Source organism: Camelus bactrianus, chromosome 1 (assembly GCF_048773025.1).
Source record: "Camelus bactrianus isolate YW-2024 breed Bactrian camel chromosome 1, ASM4877302v1, whole genome shotgun sequence".
NCBI classification, from domain to species: Eukaryota; Metazoa; Chordata; class Mammalia; order Artiodactyla; family Camelidae; genus Camelus; species Camelus bactrianus.
Genome location: NC_133539.1, coordinates 97,663,675 through 97,680,202, shown reverse-complemented (window position 1 = coordinate 97,680,202; position 16,528 = coordinate 97,663,675). Strand labels below are relative to the sequence as shown.

General features: G+C 37.3%; 2 protein-coding genes across 4 annotated transcripts in view; one reads left to right on the top strand and one right to left on the bottom strand.

The window, feature by feature from the left end:
* Positions 1-5,746, bottom strand: part of ANKUB1 (ankyrin repeat and ubiquitin domain containing 1) — a 41,427-nt gene extending 35,681 nt beyond the window's left edge. The window contains exon 1 of the mRNA XM_010970394.3: positions 5,611-5,746. The gene's annotated coding sequence lies outside the window, so the exon portion shown is untranslated. The remainder of the gene's footprint in view (positions 1-5,610) is intronic.
* RNF13 (ring finger protein 13) overlaps positions 5,028-16,528 on the top strand; it is a 115,890-nt gene continuing 104,389 nt past the window's right edge. The window contains exon 1 of one of the 3 annotated variants that reach the window (XM_010970393.3): positions 5,028-5,160. The gene's annotated coding sequence lies outside the window, so the exon portion shown is untranslated. Of the gene's footprint in view, positions 5,161-5,561; positions 5,795-16,528 lie in introns of those variants that run through there. The other 2 variants (XM_074369647.1, XM_010970392.3) reach the window with 2 other exon arrangements.

Genomic DNA, 16,528 nt, shown 5'->3' with positions numbered 1-16,528 from the left:
CACTGGTAGGCCTGGTTAGAATGTTTCCTGTGAGCTAAACAAAGGTAATTTAGCTTAATGCTCATTACCTGGGAGGCAGGATTCCTAGAGATGGGCCATTATGTGTAATTTAAGCTTAAAGGCAACATCCCTTTTGTGATTAACAAGCAATAGAATACAAAGGTTAAAGTAAAAGAAACAGATCTAATATAGAGTCAGATTTGTCCTTCCCTATTACATGATTATTTGAACTTCAAAATGTATCTTCATTTTAACCACTCCTTTCCATCTCTACTGCTTTAGCTTTGGTCCTGGTCATTATCTTCTTCTTGGATTAGTACTGACTTCCCTACCCTCAAGTATGCTAGTCTTGTTCACACCTTAGGGCCTTTGAACATGCTGTTCAGTTCTTTCTAGGCGCTCTTACTTAGCATTTATTTTATCTGCTTTTGATAAATAACATCATCCTGATATCCTCACTTCTCTCCTTTGGTGTATGATCTGATGAAACAGTCAATTAAGGCACCCTGATCAAGCGATGAAATATGTCACAAGATAAGCCAGTGGAAGACTTCGTCCCTGGAATTTGAACTGTGAGCAGAGTGATGAAAATGGCCAGAGTAGTACTGCAAGGATGAGAATGTTGATTCCATGGGACAATTAGAGCCACTGATTATTGATCTTGACAAGACTGTACTTCAGGCATGCGTTTAATCCTATGAGTATCCTCGTGTCCTTTAAATAAATTACATTTTTAAACCTAAATTGACTAGAGTTGGCTCCTGTGGCTCACAACCTAGGAAGCCTTGTTATTTGTTTCAGCTTATGTCAACTTTTCTTTGACAGTCTTGTACAATAAAGTCCCTCCTTTAATTCCCAAATGATTTTTCTGCATATGCTAAGACAAGCTTCTTAGTTTTTAAATGTAGTAATGTGGTAAATCATAGTAATAAAATTTATAATGCTTTCTTACATTCAATACTATTTAATCATAGTTTTGTCTTTTATTTTATTTAATTAAAAAAAAAGCTTTGTTAGTTTTAGTTTACCAATATTTAATTTTGGATTTTTGCATATCCACTCAAAGTAAGATTGACCTATGACTTTTCTTACCTGTATTGTCTTTGTTCAGTTTTAGTATCAAAATTATACTGCCCTCATGGAATTAATTGAATAATACTCAGTTTTTTATTCTATGAAGTGATTTGTAAAAATTTTATTATCTATTCCTTGAAAGTATGGTGAACTCATCTTTAAAACATTCTGGAGTTGATTTTTTGAGGGGAGGGTTGCAGATTTTTGAGTGCTGTTTCAATTTCCTTAGCCTGCTTAGGTTTGCTACATCTTCTCAGGTGTTTGGGCAAATTAAAACTTTTTTTTCCTAGAAAATTATTTATTTGATTTTTTTCATATTTATTGTGTAAAGTTGTTCATAGTATTCTCTTATAATTTAAAAAAACTGCTCTATCAATAGTTGACAACTTATATTTTGGTCATACAACATGGGTTATATGCCACTTAGTCTTTGTTATTTGTTGAGATTCGCATTACAGCATAATATGCTGTTATTTTGAGAAAGACTCCATATGTGCTTGAATAGAGTAGCTATAGGGTTCTCTACATGTTCCTTGTGTTGTCTAAATATTCTATTTTCTTACTAATGTTTTGTCTGCTGGATTTATTAATTACTTAAAATGGCATATAAAATTCTACTATGACTGTGATTTGCCAACTTTTCTTTGTAAGCTAGTAAATTCTTGCTTTAAATATTTTGAGGCTGTGTTTCTAGATGCATAGTGGTTCATGATGGTTATAACCTCTTTGCAAATTTTTCCATTTATCATTATTTAACAATTCTATTTATCCTGATTAACAGTGCTTTTGACTGTAGGTCTGTTTCCCCCCTTTGACAGTAATACAGCTACACCAGCTTTCTTTTTGTTGTTATTCACTTGCATATCACTCCCCCTTCTTTTACCATCACCTTTCGGTGTCCTATAAGTTTTATGTCCTGTTAAAAAGAATGTAACTGACAATGTGTCTTTTAACTAGTAAGTTTACTCCATTTACCTCTTTTAGAGATTATTGATTATTTCTTCTATCCCATTTTGTATTTTCCATTTACAATACCTTTTAGTTGCTACTTTCCTACCCCTATTCCCTTGCTTTCTATTGATTGTTTTATTTCCTTTTTTACATCACCTGGTTTGAAAACTATTATTCAATTTCTTTGCTCTCCATACTTTTTTGCATTTCACCCCTTCGTCCTGGGTTCAATTTTCAATTTCTTGAAGATGTCCTTTAGACATTTTTTCAATAAAAGTCTCTTAGAAATAAATGCTGTTTTTCCTCTGAAAATGTCTTCATTCTGCCCTCCCTTTAAAATGATACCTTAACTTGGTACAAACTCTAGGTTGACAATTGTAATTATTTTATTTTAGTGTTGAAGATATTATTTCATTGATTTCTAGTTTCTTTTGTTGCTATTGAGAAGCCAGCTGCCATTCCTTTGTATTTCATTCCATTTTCTGTTTATTTAAAAACTTCGGTTTTTCTTTGATATTTAAACTTCACTACAATGTACCTAGATATGAATTTATTTTGTGTTTCCTTAAGAAATACTCCTGGATTGAAATTGCTGTCATGGGAAATGTTATTTTTCATTCTTTTCAGATAATGCCAAATTGTTTCCCAAAATGACTGTCTTGATCCACACTCCTGGGTTCTTACATCTTCATATTACGTTATGTCATATGAATTTTTTGATGCCTATTTTGTAAAAACTTTGTTGGCGAATAGAGAAAGACTGCTTCTCATGACCCAAACAAGAAGGGAAAAGTTGAAATTGTATGTCAGTCATTTTTGTATGAAAGAAGGAAGCAACTTATCTCAAGGGAAGTAATGACCAGGTCATTTTTTAAGGCATTTAAACTTAAACAGAACTTTTTTTTAAATTTAACTTTTCTCAATTCCCAGAAAATAAGTAGACTTTGTTGAAAAATGCTTTTGACTGATACCTGTTATTTTGTGTTCTAAACTTTTCACTTAATGTCTTACAAGATGAACTTACTGATTAGTTTAGAACTTGGTAAAGAAATGGGCACTTTCTAATTTTTGTCCAAAAATTCCCTAAAACAATTTTTAGCAGTTTCATTTGGTATATTTTCAAATGTGCCTGTTCTATACATAAATGGATTCTTTCTGGATTCTATTTGTTATTTGTTTTTTGGTTTCCTTTAAAATTTTTCTTTTTAAAATTAAAAAAATTTTTTTTAATGGGTGGAGGGAGGTAACTTTAGGCTTATTTGTTTAAACAGAGGTACTTGGAACTGAACCCAGGATCTTGTGCAAACTAGTCATGCACTCTACCTCTGAGCTATACCCTCCCCTCTCTATTCTCTATCACAGTGATAATTTTATTGTCTTCTATTGAAAATGAAAGTATCTTTTTCATCTGATTCTAAAATTACCTTTTTTTCTGATTCTAAATATAATAATGCCTAGAGTAATTTTAATGTCTGGAGTTAATCTCAGTGCTTAAACAGACTGCCTGCATTCTTTCCATTATTCAGAGAAAACTACTTCTAAGCCATTTTAGGCCGTTAATTGGATGTCCTATCTTTTTAGATGTTGTTTCTGTCTTACAATATATTGGAGGTAGGTAGTTCTACAATTTTATATGCTATCCGTTTGTATTTTTAGGAAGATTAAAAAAAAAAACTGTCAGACAAAATCCTAAAAGCTTATTTTCTTTTATTTGTCTTTAAAAGGAGATAATTAGTGGCTGTTAGTATCATGTGCCATATTAACCCTTCATGTTCTTGAAAGCCATAATTAAGATGCGTATCAACCTTACTGTCTAACCTACTTAAAAAACATTAGCACATTTTTGCAACCTATTTTCTTCCAATTTGGCTTCATTCAACACAGTGGGGAGAATAAATGCTTCTGAGGGTGGAGCACAATTCCTCTGCCTAAATGCACTACAAATAACACATTACCTTGTTTGTGACTGAAAGAACTATACCTATTGTGAACTGAAGGGCAAAGCCAGATTAAAATGTTCTGTACTCAACGTCCCTTTAAGGAATGAACTAAGCTCTTCTTTTTTTTAACCTGTAGAATGTTCACATTACTATTTTCTACTTTTTTTGATGTCATGCAAGAAATCTGATTAAATATAAAAACCAATTTGAGATAATTTAATGAAGAAATGCTTATAGACATATTCTAACTATACACTAATTACACCAGCCTTCACGGTAATATTCCCAATTATGACTTTTATTTATGAATTTCTTAAAGGCAAGACTATGTATTAAGTATTGAATGTCTTCACAACTGATGAAAATCTAAGAATGTATAGAATATATAGTCAAAGGATACATAGAAGAGGAAGGTACCTTTGATGGCCTTTATTTTTTATTGTAACTTGATTAAAATTTTTTTGTATTTAAATTTTGAGTAGGTTAATAGTGACAAGGTTCAAAATTAGAAAGGCACAAGAGGATATACAACAGGGAGTCTTCCCATTTCTCAGCTTTCCCCGAAGTAATCAGGGCTACAAGTTACAGCCAAGGGTATTCTACAGGTGTTCTAAGTGCTAGCTCCCTCTAGCCCCTCCTAAAAGATGAGGTTGAAAGATGTGAAGCCGGTAATGGGCTTTTAAAGGTGCCTTATTTTGAAATAGAAGCAGGGCCAGAATCTCGGTTTCTTGGCATTCTTAATTTTTTGCAATCTTTGCAGTAAGCCACATTGCTTCCTTACAGTGTCTAGTTGGCAACTGGTTAATCAGTGTGGATGTTCCAATCCGGGTAATTTAAATTTCAAAGTACCTTGGTTTGAAATTGTAATCCTGAGGTTTATCAGAAGGGCGGTGGGGGAGGAGTTTTTGTTGGTTCTTCAACGAAGGCAAGAGTTTAAAAAGCTGACTTAGGGTTTAATCATATGGCTGGACTTTTGCTGAGTCTCAGGGATGGCGCGTGTCAGGCCCACAGTGCTGACGTCAGCACGGCTCCCAGTCAGGCGTCAGGGGACTAGTGTTCAGCCCTCCGCTGCTCGCACCTCTAACAACGCGACCCGGACTGTAAGGGCGTTAGCCTCGGTCCCATCCATCCCGATCTCAGCCTGGAGACGGTGCAGAGGCAATGAGGCCTCGTCCTAGCCTCTTCAGCCGGTCGGGTGAGTGCGGTGTAGGAAAGAGGCGCGCTGGCGCCAAAGCAAGGCCCGCCCATGGACAGCCCGCCAGCTGGGTCTCGGGCTGTTTCAGCCCAACAGCCCGAACAAACTAGACCGTCCAGCTCTGGCCACTCGGTCTAGTTCCCCCCGACCCCACTGCCTCCACTTCTGGGGTCACACGGCAGGCAGCAGGATTCTACAGCCAATCTCCTTAGCCAGCCTGCTCCTTACCTCGCCAAAAGGAGATCTTTCAGCCTCTCCCCAGAAGCTCGCCCCACCCTGCCCTTCCCTTCCCTTCCCTTCCCTTGGAAAGAGGACAGATCACGAGGCCAAGAACGCGACTCCGCGGACTGGGCATCTCTCCGAGCCAGACTGGAGCAGGCATCGAGACCCAGCGTGGGAGTGGGAAGGCTCCGTAGCGGGCAGCTCTGTGGCCCAATAGCGTTCCTCTACCTTCTGGTGCGGGCCAATGAGATGCGTAGGGTGGGACTTCCGCCTCGCCTTGGTGTTGTCGTTCGCGCTCCGACTCTGGGCGGTGGGGGTCGGTGCGGAGATTCAGTCATGAAGTCAGGGTAGGGACTTCTCCCGCAAAGACACGGCGGGCGAGACTTTTCGTATTGCGAGGTCAGGCTTCCAGGTAAGAGCCTCTCCCGCGTCGCGGTGGTCGGGCGGCGGGTTGTCCCCCGCGGGGCCTGGCGGGGAGAACACACCCCTTCGCCGGCCTGAAGCTCCGGGGCAGCCCCGCAGCTGAGGTCTTTGCTGCTCCTCCCTAGGCTGGGCGCGGAGGAAGCTAGGTAGTTGCAAACATTTTATTTAAAAAAAAAAAAAAAAAAAAAAAAAAAGCCCTGCCTTTGGAGGGCCGAGTACTTGCTTTCCTATCCCGTGAGTTTGTATATTATCCAAAGTTGTTGGGTTATCAGTTTTCTTCTCAGATTCTCATCTTGAGGTGGCTGGAGTCTGGGAAGATGTTCGGAAGGCTTTTCTTGGTCAAGCGCTTGCCGCAGAGTCCCCGGGCGAAGTCTCTTGACTTTAGTTGTGGAAACTCTGTAGTCTTTGGGAAAAAGAGGACAGTCGCCTCCTTCCTTTCTAAGCTTCCTCCCACCCCCACCTCCACCCCGGAAGCTAGACTGAAGGTGGGACGTGACTGCTAGGGGCAGATTACCACGTCCCTGCCCTCTTAAAGTTGGCAGCTCTGCAGGACGCTTATTGAGTTGTCCAGCACTGATGGAGAACTCTGTCCCAGAGAGGGTGTGGGCCGACATCGAAGCCAAGCGATCCCAGAAACACTCACGCATATTTGGTGGCAGCCACTAACTGTTCTCTGCCAGCGTTTGGCAAGTTTCTCTATTTTGTCTTAATCTCGCAATAGTAAATTTCAAAAACTATCGTTTCATCTTCAGTTTCAGCACCGTGGGCAGCTGCTCAGGTCCTTTGTTGTTGCCCCAAACTTGCCAGACGGTTAACTGTTCGTCAGTGATGCAGCAGGGGCAGTGATGAGAACTAATGCATTCCTTTCAACAAAGATCTGTTGTTCTCCGAGGAGAACATCTGCAGTTTTTGATACAGTATAAATAAGATGGGTGTGCCACCGAAGAGTTCTAGTTAGAGAAACAGAGCGATTCAAGGTTTAAGGAAGGGCTTTCAAGGTGTTTTTGTTTTTGTTTTATCTATTTAAGGACAAATTTTAATGGGACGAGGAGATTAGCTCCACTTCAGAGTAACAAAACTGAACTATGGTAGCTGTTTGAAAGAACTTGAAAAAGGAGATAAGAAGTGTAGTGCAGGGCCCATGGGGACTTATTAATGGATTTTGGAATAAATTTAATGCATTGACATAACATTAGAAAGAAAGAAAAACTTATCAGAGGACATCCTGTGGAAGAAGAGTAAACATTATCTCATGAAGCTTTTGTTTCAGGTTTTTACAAAGAGTGTATGAGTGTGAAGAGGAAGATGTAAATGTATACCATATTATTGTGGATTATGGCAAAACACTGGCTCCCAAATTTGGGAGTCAGGCTGTGTTTAGCCTTCAGCTCTGCCACTTCCTAACTCTGTGACATTATCTGTAAATGAGGAAGAATTGTAAGAGTTAATTGAAATAAAATATGTCTGTTACATAGTTAAGCCTCAAAGTGTTTTTTATTTTGTTTTTGTTTTTTTGGAAATGTTTGGCTAGAAACCGTTATTTCCTCTGTGTCAGAAATGACAGCTATTTTATTAATATGTTTGTATGTATGTATTTATTTATTTATTAATGTATTTTTTACCTCTGCCTTACATGAAGCCAGTAGCTTGATGTCTCCATGTGTAATAATAAAGCATGTGGACAAAAGCTTGATTTGCAGGGTTTAATACCGAAGAGTTTGGAGTAAGTTCTCATCTATCTTTGTTTAAAGCTCATTTTTCTCAAGCATTTTGTGGGGACCTTGAATTGTTACCGGCATTCAGCACCCTTCCTTTGATATTTTTCTGCATCCCAGAGTAACAGATTTATCAGATGTTTTTCAGGCCCTAATTTTAGCAAAATAAGGGCAGGGTGAAGGGGATGGTAAGTTTATGCCTTTGAGCTAAATTGGATGGGAAGGCATTAATGTTTTATAGTTTTTGCCATAAAGATGTATGAAATGAAATGGCTTGGTCGAATATCGTGGTATGCTTACTTCATGTTCGTAGGACCTAAAAACGGTTGACAATTTAAGTAAAAAGTATGATTTTGGACATGTTAAAATCTGGGAATGTCTAGCAGAAGGCAGAATGAGTTTGGATCAAAATAGTGTTTTGCACCATTTGACATATTACTGCCATATGGCATTGCATATGGTAGTTTCACATTACTTAAAAAAGGGGAAAGAAGTAAGTGTTAGTTTTCTCAAAAGAAGAAACAGAATTAATAGACAAGTGAATTTTAATAAATCATGGTGGACAGTATTCTTTTAAAATTTATGTATTCATGCAAATATTTATTGAGCATATATCAAAAAATTATATGTTTTTATAATCCTTTTACATTATGCAGAAATTGATTTAGGAACAATGATAACATATAATTGATATTGTTAGTTTACATATCATAGTACATAAATGACAATAACAGTGTAGCTAACATTGATTGTTTACTATAGACCAAACAGTTCTATTATTTCTTGTAATAATTATTTATATTTTTCTTGTAATTCTCACTATTATCAATGTGGTAGTAGTACAGTTATCCTCTTTTTATAGATGGTGAAGTGGAAGCATCCAGAATACATATTTTTCTGAGTTCACATTAGGTTGTTAGTGGAGTAACTGGAATTTGAACCTTGGCATCCTGGCTATAAAGCCTGCCTGTCCTGTATCATGTTTTATTAAAAAAATACAGAATACTGTGGGACTATTTCGGATTCTTTACTTATTGGTTTGGATGACCTTGGGTAAGCTCCTTTGGCCCTTGGTTTCCTCAACTCCTTCCTCAAAAATATAATATTAAGCCATTATGTTTGTGGACATAGGATAATTTGTAAAGCCTTATACAGAATATGTGTCCAATAAATGATATGCCTCAGCCTTTTTCTTTTCACATTGAGGATATGGGCATTTGAAAGATTGAAAGCAACTGGAGGAGGATGGTAGGAGAAAGTTTTGCCTAAGAACACTGCCTAAGCAAAAATATAGAAGTAAGAAAGCAGAGAACATTTACCAAGGTAGTATGTTTAAGGAACAGGTTGATAAAGATATGAAAGCAACCTAAGTGTCCATCAACAGATGAATGGATAAAGAAGATGTGATTTGTGTATGTGTACACACACACACAGAGGAATACTACTTAGCCATAAAAAAGAACAAACTTTTGCCATTTGCAGCAGCATGGATGGACTTGGAGGGCATTATGTTAAGTGAAATGAGTCAGAGAGAAAATCAAATACTGTATGATATCACTTATATGTAGAATCTAAAAAATACAACAAACTAGTAAATACAACAAAAAAGAAGCAGACTCACAAATATACAGAAAACAAGCTTGTGGTTACTGGTGGGGAGGGGCATTTTGGGGCGGGGAAGTGGGAGGTACAAACTTTTGGGTGTAAGATAAGCTCAAGAATGTATTGTGCAACATGGGGAATGTAGCCAATATTTTGTAATAGCTGTAAATAGAAAATGACCTTTAAAATTGTATAAAAATTTAAAAAGTTACAGGCTGGTAAATACAGATGGACACAGATTATGGAAATCCTCAAATGAACCAGGTTAAGGATTTTATACGTGATTCTTAGTTGAGAAGAACCCCTACTATAGATATTAATCTGGAACAGAAGTCCAGTAGAAGCCTGGAGGTAGAAATACCATGGAGTTTAATTACAGTGGTTGAGGCAAGAGTGACAAAGGTGGAATTGTAGTGAAGGGTATAGATTTGAGAAATGTTAACATGGGGAACCGATGTTAAGTATGGGCCTTAGTTTGGGGAGGATATTATGATGAAGAACAGGTTTTGGTGGAAGAGGATTTAGGAGGAGAATTAGAATTTATGATACAGATTTTGGATTTGGAGCTGAGGATTTCTTCAGATGTTTAGAGATGTGAAATGGGAGCTGGATGCTCTGTGTATTCTGTAAAAAGGGAAGAGACCACTTGCTTACATCATGAGGAAATGGCCTATAGCAATCATCCCACTGTGGTTCAAATTTTCACAAGGAGGGATGTGACTCCTGAAGGTCCTCAGAAATGCAGATTTCTCACTTGGTAGAGTTGTACCCACCGTTTTTCCCTGTAACATATTTTGTGTCCTGGGAGAACAGGAGTAAGGTAGTGGGGAGGGAAACTTGTGGAAACCTAGCAAGGCTCCCACTTATTATTTCAAAAGAGAGCCAATCAGTTGGAAGCTAGGGATTCTCACACTAAGAACTTGGAAAGACGCTGTGATTTTTATACAGTACCAAGCATTTATACACACATGTTGCATGTTGAATTGTTTTAACATCTGATTTCTTATTTTTGTCATCCTTTCTTTGTTACCCTGAGTTGATTAATAGCAAAACCTTTAAAATTAGAGAGCCTGTATGCCTGTTATGGGATGGCTACAAAGAGGGGACCTAAAGAGATTGTGTTCCACTTACAGCCAAGATTGTGGGAGAAGGACCTGAAAGGATAAGAGTAGAAGGCTGCATGGTGTGCTAGGAAGAACAGAGATTCTGTAAGTCTCTGTGTTAACCATTCTCTGGCTTCAATTTCCTTGTTCTGTAAAATGATGGTGATGATAAAACGAATTCTGACCTTTTGTAGGAAAGAAAAATATCTGGAGGCCCTTTATACTTGAAAAAGGGCTCAGGTCTAAGTAGAAGAAGGGCCTGTAGTTTTCTTTCTTGGCAGATTTTCTGGAGTTTGGTACAGTTGGGTAGGGCATGATGTTAGATTAAGCTGTATAGTAATTTATCTATTTCTGAACTATTTTTTGTTTCCTGTAATGTAAGGTCGAGTAACTGGCCAATCAAATGAAAAATCGAACATTAGGCACAAGCATTAAGACAAGGAAGGTTTACATATTCTGTCACACCATTGTTGGAAACATGACTTGGATTCTGCTACTCGGGTTTTTCTATAGCATTCATTCACTCAACAATTTGCTAAGTATTTTCTATGTCAGGCACTGTTCTAATGCAGAGTACATTAGTGAACCAAAAAAAAAAAAAAAAATCCTTGCCCTCATGGAGTTTATTTTCTAGTGAGAGAAATAAGATTTCTTTTAAGTAATTGGATTTTTTTCTTGTACTATGTATTTATAAAACCACAATTCTAAACAGATAACAATAAGAGTACGTACTATACCAGATTGTAACTAATTTTGTAGAGCACTTTGAAGGAAGGGACTGTATCATTCTTACTCATATATGTCTCCCCATTTCCTCTTTTCCCAATGAAATGACTTAGACGTATTTAATACTCAGAAGATGTTAAGTACACATTAAATGCTTATGATAAGGAGAAGGAAGTTGTGTTAGGGCAAGGGCCAGATCTTAATGATAAAGGAGTCAGTTAAATGTAACAAGTGTTAAGGACCCATGTACTCATTTGATTGAGGGTAGGGAGAAAGAGAAGGGTGCTATGAATTGCCTTGCCTGGCTTACCTGTGAGGCTGAAATGGAAATTAGGTTATATTGTAGCTGAAAGCATCAACATTAAGGGAATCTGGGTGTCCCTAACTTGCCCACGTTAGCTGGGTGACTTTGCATAAATAACTTGACCTCTCAGTTCATTTCCTCGTTTGTAAAATGAGGTAGTTGGAATTTTCCAGTTTAAAATCTGCTTTTAAGACTTACAAAATGTGTATTGCAGTTTCACTTTACTAATATAGATCAAATAGAGCTGATCATGAGCTTCCATTGAATAATAATAATCAGACAATTTATGCTTTTAGTTAACAAACTAGATGTTTTAAAAAGATGTCTATAAAATTAATGCTATTTGATGTTATTTATTAATAAGACTGCATTATAATTTTAAAAAATAAGGCAAAAATACAGCCTAGTATATAGTTTCTGCTTTGTTATTATGAAGGAAAAATAAGCCATAGTATTTCAGGCCCCAGTAATGAGTCTTAATAGTTATTCGTACTTTCATACAGCAGCCTTTGATTATTGTGCTAGTGCTCAGCATACCGATCTGAAAATGTGTAGTTCCTGTAGTTCCTTCAAGGAGTGATGAACAATTTAAATGTTTCATTACACTGTGGTGACACAGAGAAGGCACATAGTGAGAGGCTGAGAGAAGAGAAAGTTCAAGTGGTTAGAGAAGACAGATTGAGGAGGAATGGCAAGGGACAAAGCTGGAGACATAGGCGGAGCCAGTGTATGAACTTTCTGTGCTAAATCACAGTTTAGTTTTGAACTTTATTCTGGAAGTTGTTTAATCTGTTAAGGAATTTTCTGCAGGGAGTAGCATGATCAGGCATTTTTGTATCTACCTTCACATTCCTCTTAAGAGAATGATCCACAGGGAAGATATTTATGTCATTTTAGTTATTTCAATGGTGTGGTCCTGCTTGAGGCTGTCTTTTAACTCTGAAATAAAGTCTGAGGAGCACTGTTAATTTTGTGGTTTTAGAATATCAGTAACCATGAAGTATTTGGACATTAAAACATTTATATATTCATAGCTACATTGATGTAAATTGAAAAGACAACTGAAATTTTGGTATACTCTGCTCATTGAAATGATTGAGCTTCTGGTCAGCTACATGAATTTGATTTAGAATCATTTCTAGGGAGCTAGAAATTTGTTGAAGCTTGATTGATTGAATATGACTCTAGTTCAAGCTTATTTTCTGATGATCAAGCTATCCAGTTAAGCTTTTAGAGGGAATGAATCGCCAGGGGAAATAATCCCACTTGGTGATAAGTAGATATTTCTAAATCAAGTTTATAAGATAGTAGGAGTTGAATTTCTACTTTGCTTAGATAAGAAACACCTCATTAAATATTAAAGAGTACTTTATTTGCCTAATTACTGTGCTTGTAATTTACATGTTTGACCTCAAAAAGGAAGAACTGTGCTTGTAATTTATACATTTACGTAACATGTATTATAAATATTAATTGCTTAACATTTTTTGAGGCGAAATTCACATCACATAAAACTAACCATTTTAAAATGAATAATTGAGTGGCACTTAGTACATCACAGTGTTGTGCAGCCACCACTCTGTCAAGTTCTGAAACATTTTTATCACTCCAAACTAAAACCCCATACACATTAAAGTTATCCCCCATTCCCTGCTGCCTTCAGCCTCTGGCAGCCACCAGTTTCCTTTCTGTTTCTATAGACTTACTGGATATCTTATTTATTCTGGAAATTTCGTATCAATGAAATCATGCAATGTGTGACCCTTTGTGTCTGGCTTCTTTCACTTAGCATAATGTTTTCAAGGTTCTGCAGTGTTGTTGCAAGCTACACTGTTGTATGTATGAGTACTTCTTTCCTTTTTATAGCTAATTTTACGGTATGTAGAAACCACACTTCATTCATTCATCCACTGATGGACATTTTAGTTCCTTCTATCCTTTGGCTGTTGTGAATATTGTTGCTGTGACCATTCACTTACAAGGATGTGTTTGAGTACCAGTTTTCATTTCTTTGGGGAATACATAAAGAGTGGAATTGCTGGATCATTTTTGGATATGTATAAGGAGTGGAATTGCTGGATCATATGGTAATCCTATCTTTAGCTTTCTGAGGACTTGCCAGACTTTTCCACAGTGGCTGAACAATTTTACATTCCTACTGGCAATATATGAAGGTTCCATTTCTCTACATTGTCACCAACATTTGTTCTTTTCTAGTAAAAAAAATTATGCTGTTGCTATCCATGTGGGTATGAGATGATATCTCACTGTGGTTTGATTTGCATTTTTTCCATTATAACTAATGATGTTGAACATGTTTTTATGTTCCTGTTTGGCCACTTGTATATCTTTGAAGAAATGTCTATTCATGTTCTTCGCCCATTTTTTAAGTTGGGATATTTGTCTTTTTATTATTGAGTTCTAAATGTTTTTATGTATCATGAATACTAGATCCTTATTAGATATATGATTTGCAAATATTTTCTTCCATTCCGTGGGTTGCCTTTTCAGCTTCTTAATAATATCCTTTGATGCATAAAAGTTTTAAATTTTGATCAAGCTCTATTTATTTTTGTCGCTTATGCTTGTGGTGTCATATCTAAGAATCTATTGCTGAATCCAAGGTTATGAAGATTTACTCCTAAGAGTTTTATCATTTTAGCTCTTATATTTAGGTCATTGAACTATTTTGAGTTAATTTTTACATATAGTGTGAGTTAGGGTACAAAGTCATAGTTTTGCATGTAAATATCCAATTGTTCCAGTACCAATTGTTGAAAAAAGTATTATTTCCCCTTTGAATGATCTTGGCACCTTTACTGAAAATCAGTTGGCCATAGGTTATGGGGTTAGTTCTGGATTCTCAATTCTGTTCCTTTGGTCTATAATTTCTATCCTTATGCCCACATCACGTTGTTTTGATTACTGTAGCTTTATAGTAAGATTTTGAAATTGAGGTGTGAGTCTTTCAGCTTTGTTCTTTTTCAAAATTGTTTTCACTATTGAAGGCCCCTATAATGTGAATATTAGTGTGCTTCATGTGTTGTCCCAGAGTTCTCTTAAACTATCCTCATTTCTTTTCATTCTTTTTTCTTCTTTCTGTTCTGCAATAGTGATTTCCAGCTCACTGATCTATTTTTTTTTGCCTCATTAGGCTATTCTTGGTTCCTCCTAATTTGTTATTCATTTCAGTAGTTTTATTCTTCAACTCTGTTTGGGTATTCGTTATATTTTCTAACTCTTTGCTAAAAACTTCCCCCTGTGCATCCATACTCCTCTTGAGTTCTCTGAACATCTTCACCATCATTACTCTAAACTCTTTCTCAGATAGATTGCCTATCTCTTCATCACTTATTTCTTCTTCTAGAATTTTATCCTGTGTCTTGGCCTAGTGGCCTTATTTGTGGTGGATGAGGCTGGGCTAGAGGCTTCTGCAGGTTTCCTGGCAAGAGGAGTTGGTGCCTGCTCACTGCTGGGTGGAGCTTGGTCCTGGTCCTCTGGTGGGTAGGGCCATGTCTAGGGGTGTGTCTAGAGGCATTTGTGGCTCAGGAAGTCTGCTGATGGGTGGGGCTGCGTTCCTACCCAGTTTGTTGTTTGGCCTGAGGCTTCCCAGCAGTTAAGTCTACAGGCTGCTGGGTGGGGTTAGGTCTTGGTGCTGATGATCCAATCAAGATGTCAGCCTCCAGAAAACCTCATGTAGATGAACACTTCCTGGAATGTCCTCCACCAGCTTTTATGTCTCCAGGGTCAGCTGCAGCTGTCCCCTATCTCCCTAGGAGACCTTCCAAAACCAGCAGGCAGGTCTGGCCCATGTTCCTATGAAATAACCGCCTCTTCCCTTGGACCTGGAGCACACTTCCCAAGAGAATGAGGTCTCTGTTTCCCCCAGTCCCCTGGGGCTCCTGGAGTTAAGTCCCACTGGCCTTCAAAACCTGGGGTCTCCTTCTCTTTCCAGTGCCAGAACCCCGGGCTGGGGAGCCTGACGTGGGGCTTAGAGCTCTCACTCCTGTAGGGGGAGGGGGTCTCTGCCACTTATTTATTCTTCAGCTTGTGGGTCGCCCACCTGGGGGGCATGGGGCCCAATTGTATTGAGAGCCTGCCCCTCCTAATGTCCCGCTGTGGTTTCCTCTCTATGTTTCCAGTTTAAGAAGATCTTTTTTTTGCTAGGTTCCAATCTTTTTTTCCCGATGATTGTTTAGCAGTCAATTGTGGTTTTGTTGTAGTCGTGAGGAGAGGTGAGCTTGTGGTCCTACTATTCTGCCATCTTGACTAGCTCAACCTGTATAAAGTCTTAAAATGTTCCTTTGGTGTGGTGATTCCATATATAGGAATCTATCCTAAGAAAATAATCAGAAATGTGGAAAGAGATTTATATTTATCATAGAATTATTTGTAATTGCAGGAGTTGGATTCAACTTAGTATTGAAGATAGTAGGGGAGTAGTTAGACTAAGTCATGATTTAGCCATATGATGTCACATTAAGCAGCTATTAACAAAGTAGTTTGTGAAGAGTTTTAATAACAAGGAAAAATGATACAACTTTAAAAAGCATACAAATTATAGTACAATATACAAATAATATAAAATATACATGGAAAAAAGACTGTTACTAGTGGTTGGAATCAGAGAAGCAGAACCAGTGTGAATGATATGAGTGATACTGAATAGGATATTAGAGATTAAGAAATTCTATATTACAATGCTGTTTGTGCCTTGTATGTTGGGTGAGCTGGGCCACTATGGGTCAGATGGATGGCAGTGAGGAAGAGAGCTGAAAGTGAGGTTGGGAGAGTAAGGATAATGTTATAACCTGTGAGAATGAACTACAACACATGAGGACAAACACTCACGTTATCTGTGAATGTTAACATTATGGGTAATTGATATTTTCTTTATACCTTCCAGTGAACATTATTTTTAGTATTAGAAAAAAATCAAACACTTTATTAAATAGCAATATAATGAATGATGTATGAGGATTAGAAGCTAACTACAATGATATTAACTTAAGTCAGTAAATGATGGACCCAGGATTAGAACTTCAATCCCTATATTACAGCTCTTCTTACAGTCTTTACAGGTATACTTTAAAATCACATTCAATTTATCAGGTTCTGAGAGAAACCGCAGGGATTTTTATGGCTGGTGAATTTTCAATCATCTGCACTACTAACATTTAGATATGCTTTGGAAGACATTATGTTGATTAATATAATCATGTTTTTTATTTTGAAATAATCACAAGTGTCCAGAAAAGTTGTAAGAATTGTAT